The sequence below is a fragment of the Sciurus vulgaris genome (genome assembly GCF_902686455.1).
Source record: "Sciurus vulgaris genome assembly, chromosome: 2".
Taxonomy (NCBI): domain Eukaryota; kingdom Metazoa; phylum Chordata; class Mammalia; order Rodentia; family Sciuridae; genus Sciurus; species Sciurus vulgaris.
In genome coordinates this window covers 58,449,862-58,457,929 of record NC_136462.1, presented here as the reverse complement: position 1 = coordinate 58,457,929, position 8,068 = coordinate 58,449,862, and the positions used below count along the sequence as shown (strand labels likewise).

At 33.6% G+C, this 8,068-nt stretch overlaps 1 pseudogene across 1 annotated transcript; it reads right to left on the bottom strand.

Annotated features, from left to right (window-relative positions):
- Positions 1–910: 910 nt before the first annotated feature.
- On the bottom strand, positions 911–4,071 carry LOC306653632 (tripartite motif-containing protein 60-like; annotated as a pseudogene). Its single transcript has 2 exons — positions 4,025–4,071; positions 911–1,753 (listed from the first exon to the last, which is right to left on the bottom strand). The product of its transcript is annotated as a tripartite motif-containing protein 60-like (transcript).
- Positions 4,072–8,068: the final 3,997 nt, after the last annotated feature.

Below are 8,068 nucleotides of genomic sequence, written 5' to 3'. Positions count from 1 at the left end.
TAAAATTGAGTTTCACAGATGCAAACATTGTAAAAATCAGGTTAGTCAGTATACTAATTCATTATTTATATGCATTAAATGACAGTTTTATATAAAATTGATATTGAATGTGGTTAAGGAACACTAAATATTTTATATAATAAATAACTACTGGATATTCAAGTAAAAAGTTTATCTTCTGCATCACTCTAAATCTTACCTTGTCAAAACCATTTCTAATTATAATACACAGAGTAAATTCTTCCATGTCTAAGGTCCCATATTATTTATTTTTATTTCTCTATGTCAGATTAGAAAATGTTCAAAAACTTACGAGCACAACTGGTTCTTCTAACAGGTGTCATTTAACAGGTTGCATTGCTCTTACATATTTTATCTCCCAACTAAGACTGCTTACTTTTTGACATCAGATTCGATTCCAATTATTTGTATTTTCTAGAGCCCATAATTCAATAATTTTTCCATAGTGTTGCTGAAAGGAACATACATATTTTTTTAAAAAATTAGGTAGTTACATAGATTTAATTGACTGAATAAATAGAATGAAAAGGAAAACTATGGTTAATACTACATTTAGGCTGAAATTTCATAAGAAGCAAACAGATAGGTTCCACCTTGGAATGAGTTAATCTTTTTTTTTTTTTTTTTTTTACAGGCAATTTAAAATTTTATTGTATGTCAATAATTCTCAAACATTTAAAATTAGAATTCAAGGAACTTGACAACTGATATTCAGAACATCTATGAAATTACATTACTATCCTGTTTCCTTTTTTTTTACAGTTGCTGAAAATTAGGGAGAAAAAAAATCTATTCTGGTTTTCAGTTGTAAAGCTCAAAAAGATTCCAAAAATGAGATTACACTTACAAATTAACCTTAAAAACTAAAAAGAACAATTTACCAGGTATTTTATCTTTCGTCATCCACTGATAAGATTTTAAGAGGTTCAGAATTTGTTCCAACATAGAAATAAGGCCAAATGGTTCTGGTAAAAGAATCACTGAAACTATACAGGAGAGACCTGTCATTCACATTATAAAAGAAGAACTCACCCAATTCAAAATCCAAAAAAATGCCAGTCTTACTGGGTTTTGGTACTGGCAGAAGCTGGGTTTTCTTAGGACCAAACACAACATAACCACTCTCAATATATCAGAAGCCACTCAGGACTGATGGTCGATTCCTCCAGCTCCTAGGAAGATAATCATGACACACACCCAATGTCCACTGAGGTTTGTTTTCCACATCTACCTCTCAGTACTGTCTACCAGAATTAAATATCTTAGACTCCAGGACAGCAGGGCAGAGATAAAATCTCCTTGAGTTATAACAAACACTTTGTTTCGTTCTTCCATATTTTACACTTTTTCTATCCTCAGAGACAATAAGCTGTGTCGAGGTCTAAACTCATGTCTACCTGAAATTGCTGTATAATTCTGTCTAAGCCAGAATACTGTGGAGGAAGACTAAAGCCATACTTCTTTCACCTGAATGAAGAAAGTTCAGGGCATTTTAGGTTTTGATACTTCTGGCATATACTCTTAACATGCCTCAGTACTGCCAGGTCTGACCGCACACACACACTTGCCCTCTATTTCCTTCAGTAAGCGTTTTACTGTGGAAACATGATCTGAAAAGGTTATGAGGTTTTTATTAAGTTTTGATAAAATGTACAACTCTTCATCTTGTATCTGCTTAAGCAGAGCTTCTTGTTCATTCTGTAAAAACAGTCTAATTTGCTCAAATTCAGAACTTATTTAATGACTTTCTTCAAGAAAGCAGCCACAGACCAATGGACTGATCATTCCTTTCCAATGTAGAGATCTAAAAGAATGTCACCATAACCAATGATGGAGAGAAATGATGACATAACAATGTACAGTCTTCAAATCCTGTTTCCAAACACTTCATATGTATTCTGTTCACCCCCATTGGTTGGACTTTCTACAAGTTGTCAATATATTCAGACAAGAAAAAAAAATATTTTTTTACATCACATATGATGATATAAAAGGACAGACACAATAAAAAAATAATCTCTTTTTCTTTTTAGTACTGGGGATTGGACCCAGGGGACTGTACCACACATCCCTAGCCTTTTTTATTTTTACACAGGGTCTTGCTAAGTTGCTGAGGCTGGCCTTGAACTTGCAATTCTGCCACCTCAGCCTCCCAAATAGCTAGAATTTTAGGTGTGCCCCACCATGATCAGCTCATTACATCTAAAAAATTAGGATATTTTACAGAATATTACTCAGCTATAAAGAATAATAAAATTATGGCATTTGCAGGCAAATGGATGAAATTGGAGAATATCATGCTAAGTGAAATAAGCCAATCTCAAAAGTCCAAAAGACAAATGCTCTCACTGATAAGCGGATGAGGACACATAATGGGGGGGGGTGAAAGGGGGGCAAGAATGGAGGAAGGAGGGACTGTATAGAGGGAAAAGAGGGGTGGGAGGGATGGGGGGAAGGGAAAAATAGAATGAATCAAATATCATTACCCTATGTAAATGTATGATTATGCAAATGTTATGCTGTTACTCCATGTACCAACAGAAACAAGATGTATCCCATTTGCTTACAATAAAAATAAATTTTAAAAAAATTAGGATATTTTTATGTTGAGAATGTAGCTCAGTGATAAAAGATTTGCCCTGCACATAGGAGGTAGCAGGTTTGATCTCAGCATCAAAAAACATAATATTCTTTTGAAAATAAATTTTAAAAATTTTATGCAACCCTGAATTTAGTTTATTTCAAAACATGACTGGTGCTGGACACAGTGGCTGTAATCCCAGCAACTTGAAAATAAAATTAAACAAAAAGGGCAAAGTGCTTCCGAATTAAATCTCTAGTACCCCGCAAAACAAAAATTTTTGAAAATTAAAAAAGCTAGATGCTGTGGCACATGCCTATAATCCTAATGGCTTAGGAGGCTGAGGCAGGAAGAGGGCAAATTCAAGGTAAGCCTCAGCAATTTAGTGAGGTGGTAAGCAACTCAAGAGAGACCGTCTTAAAATACAAAAAAGGGCTGGGGATGTGGCTCAGTGGTTAAGTGCCTCTGGGTTCAATCACCAGTGCAAAAAAATATAAAATAAATAAAACCCTGGGGGTTACGGATATAGCTCAGTTGGTAAAATGCTTGCCTTGCATACACGAGGCCCTGCTTTCAATCCCCAGCACCACAAAAGAAATACATTACATTAAAATTTTAAAAAAATCTTGGACACCGTTCTCATTTCTGGCTCCAATATACCCGTCAAATCACAGATCATGGTTTAAGAGTTTACATTTGTTTTTGTCAGTTTTTAATTAAAGACACTAGAGAGTGCAGTTCATGATCTGTATTCTTCCCTATTTCCCCTCAAAACTGTATTATCTACTCTGATTCTTATAACTGTACACCATGGGCTAGTGGGAGCTCATTAAACATTAGGCTAATAAATTAAACCTGTTGCAAATTCCCTGCTCCCATGATTCAACTTCTATTACTTTAGATGATACTTAACATAGCTGAACCTAAACCTTCTCACCTGTAAAACATCCATTAACTTTCCACCTACAAGATCCTTGTGAGGAGTCAAGGATCCGCCAGGATAGTGCTGGCTAACAGATCCTTCCCAACACTTCAAATGTCTTTGGCGGCCACATGGTCACTTCCCAAATTGGTATTCCGTGCAATGCTCCCCTCCAGGCCATGCTGGAGATCAAATCCAGGGCCTCCAACACAGAGAGTAAGCATTTCACAAGTGAGCTTCAAGTTCTGTACTTCCCCACTTTTAAAGTTTTGCAACAGGGTCTCGCTAAACTGCTCAGGCTGGCCTCGAACTATGATCCTCTGGCCTCAGCCTCCATAGCATCTGGGATTACAGGTGTGCTACACCTAGAATCCTCGATTTCCCAAAAAGGGGCCAAGAGAACCGAAGGAGACCCAGTCAGGGACAAGCCCCAAGGTCTGAGAATCTTGTTAAGATTCCTACCAAGTCCGTGGGGCCTTTCTACGGCTCTCCCAGCTTACCTGGAGCAGCAAGTTAATCTTTTGAGAAAAATGACTAGAGACTCCATTATGGTCCCTGTGATAGAGGTCACTATTAACAGACAAAGAAAGAGGGCAAGAGATAGCTCATTAACTGGCCCTTAGTATTTATCATAATAATTATGAACATGTAGAAAGAATTCATTTTCTGGTTTTATATAGAAGAAATTATACTAAAACTGCCATAAAGTTTCTTAGTCTCACAATTTTTTTTAAATTGACACATCATCATAAATTTTCTGTCCTAGGCACAGAAGATAGGGAAATGATAAGAATATGTGTAATATTTTGAGGTGTGTGGAAAATAAAAAGTATTAGAGATCTGCAAAATATCATGAAAAATACTGTAGACATAGCTTCCCCATTGCTCGAATTTAAGGTACTACTAGTTGTTTGGAAAATGAAGTCAGCAAAATTAATAACTTTTAATGGATTTTAGTATTTTCAGGGCATTTTCATTTACTAAACGGGATAGAAAACCTAAAACATCTTAGTATCATCATCATTCACTTGGAAATCAGGGCAATAATATTCAGAGTGTATTTCACATGACAAGGAACAGAGACAATATGCCAAAAACATTTCATGGTATGATTTTTCTTTCCAAATATATGGTTGTGAGAACTGTAATATGTGATACTTTGGTTTGACATGATTAAATTCTTATGTTTTAGATTATACACATCTGTGTTTTGTGACTACAAATGAACATTTACTACTTTATCGTTTAATTGGGAAGCTCTCAGCTTTATCAAATGCTTTTCTGTTTGAGAGATGATTATATCATTCAGGATTATAGGTATTTATGCTGAGGAAATGGATCAAATAGAAATGCATAATCAATAGATGTAAGATATTCTACTTATAAATTTAAAATTGGTTAAATAAATCATTCTTTATAAGAATTATATGTTAACAGTCACTAATGTATGTTCCTAAATTTACCATAAAATTGTGGTGGTTAAACAATCTGACAACAGTTATCTAAATGTTTTAATATTTTCTACAAACGACCAAGAAAATTCATAAAATTTTTGCTAAATATTAAAATTTAGAAGCTAATATAAGCTAAAACGATTATTTTCTCTTATTATTAAGATAAGAGTCTGAAGCTCTTGGAGAATCTGGTTTGGCCCTCTGTATCAGCAATGATGTTGAAGTAATAGAATATTATGTAAATTAGCAAGATAGAAACCAGTGGGAGAAATAACTTATGAAGGGAAAATAATTAAAAAGGTTGGTTTTCAAGAATGATGACATTTTAAAGTCCTTGAATATGCATATATCACATCTGATACATTTTTAAAGTATAGAGTATTAATTTTAAAAACTTACAACTGTATTAATTTTAAAAACTTACAACATGACAAATAAGTCATGCCTTTCCGTAATGAAGAGTTCACTTTATCCCTCATGAAAAGAAATAATGAAGAGAGCATTGAACTAATGTTTTATGTTCCTAGTTCTGTCATCATCATTAGAATCTCATCAGTATCTTATTCTTCAATACATACCAGGTCCTTGTGGTCACATTTTGCAATTAACTTTGTTCTTGATTTGGCCATTGTAGATATTAATTTCGAAACTGTAGGAAGTACCCATTTCAAGGAACAAACTGAAATGTAAAGTGTAGTAGATTCCCAGTCCTCAGTGCTTTTATACCAGCAATACCCTTGAAGGCATCCCACTGGCTGAAGTTTGAATTAAATAGAGGGGAACACTTACCTCCTCAGCAGTAGACAATGAATAATTTACTTTCCTGAAAAAATGCATTATTGTTTTCTGAATGTACACAGAAATTATGCTTGATGTTCTGATGCTTGATAAATCAGCTTTATTTCAAAAGCACTACTATCACTTAACAAATTAGGAAATAACATCATTAATACAGAAAGAAACTCCTCTAATCCTCCTAAGTAATTATCTACCTTACATACTTGAAATTACTCCTTACAAAACTGTTCTTTATAAAGTGTTTTTTCATTTCAATTATTTGACAAGATAATCCATATTCATGTTAAAGAACTGTTAAAAATGTGCACACAAAAATAAGCAATTAATATAGAAAAACTCTTCCCCAAAAATTGATTTATGAATTAATGAATATTGCTCTATAAAGATAATTTATCATCCTTTCTTAGTGTTTCTAAGATATGTGCCACAACAGAAAAAAAAAAAAAAATTTGCTTTGTCCTTACAACTGAATGCATAAAACAGTTTTTTGGCATTAAAACGTGATTAAAACATTACATCGTTATAAAAAAATAGCTGAACAGACTGGGAAGCGATGACTTTTATTATATCTATCAGAGACTAGCACCTGTACTCCATAGAGAGAGGCAAATAGTGAACAGCCTCTTATTTTACCTGGAGCAGAAACCTCTGTAGCCTTAAGCTAGCAGAGTCACTTGTAAGGTCATTTGATAAATTGCTGAAGGTTGGGTGTGGACTATCTTGAAAGACCTTCCTGAGACCCTAATCCAAATATAGATGTTTCTTCCAAGAATTCCACCAGGTTCTTGTGTTCAAGATGGGAATAAAATATCCACATTTTGGATAGAAGAAAAAAAATATTTTTGGAAACCTTCCAGATTATTCTTTATAACAAAGGTCAACACTCCAAGAGAAACTCCTTTACCAGAGCTTCACTGGGAAAAGGGCAGTTGCACAACTCCAGTCATGACTTGGTATTCTGATTTATGTAGGGACATTAAAAAAAAAAAAGTAGATGCTAATAAACGCTGGAAGGCATAGCCCTGATAAACAGGATAGCTGAAAGTTTAGGGCTAAATGTAAGATTCTAGAATGCTTTCCCTCTTTGACCCTACCACTATTAATTTCCATAGATTCCAGTAAAATAGCAGTGAATCATAATTGAAAGAGCTGCAAGACACAAACTGTATTTAGGAAGAAGTTCTTGGGAAAATCCAAAGATGTTAGTGGGGAAGGGGTCAAGGATACTAGAGAAAGCTGAAACTACAGAGAACATTAGGCAGAACAGCTACCAAAAATTTTTAAATTTGGCACTTTTTTTCCCCCCCAAATTGCAATAAAACAAACAAGGAGAAAAATCACACAAAGAAGCCTAAGGGAAAAACACATTCTGTGTAGAGAAACAAAGAGAGAAACTACATCATATGCCTGTTTCCAACCACAGGAAAGAGAAGATAGTGGAGTGGAATATTTGAAATATTCAAGGAAAAAAATAAATACCGATCTAATATTCCCTATTCAGTGAATTCCAGGTCAGATGTAAGAGAGAAAGAAAGGAAAAATATACAGAAATGTATAAAACTTGAGGGAATTTGTGGCCAGTGTGCCTGTCTTGTAAGAAAATGTAAAAGAATTTCTTTGGAGTGAATGGAAAGGATGTAGATCACAAAGTAATACCTACATAAAGAAAGAAAGAGTGCCAGAGATGAAAACAGTAAAATAAAACATAAAATTTTTCTTATATAATGGATCTAATAGATAATTGTTTGCCCAAAATAATAATACTAGCAATTCTGATTGATTACAGCACACAGAAAAGTTATCTGAATGATAACAATGTTTTAAAGGGAATAAAGGATAAATTGGTAATTATCCTATAAAAAGTACTTGCCCTGCTCTGAAACTACCTATTCATATATGTACACATACATACATGCATACGTAAATATATACAAACATACATACCAGAGAGGAGAGAAAATATAATAATATAAATGCTGTTAAAGTTCTAGAAAGCAGAAAAATGAGGAGGAAGATTATAAACCAAAAGAAATTTTTAAAAAGTACAACAAACAAATATAGTTTAAAATGGGGTATTTATTGATCCAGCTATATTAATAGTGAGTTTAAATGTGAATAGTATAAATATAACAGGTATATTACAGAGATTTCTAGGAAACATAATAAAAACAAGACTCAATTTTATATTTTCTCTGAGATATCTTATAAAGATGCAGTAAGATAAAAGTAAAGGGATGGAAAAAAAGATATATTGTACTAATGCTAATTAAAAGAAAACTGGAGTAACTATAT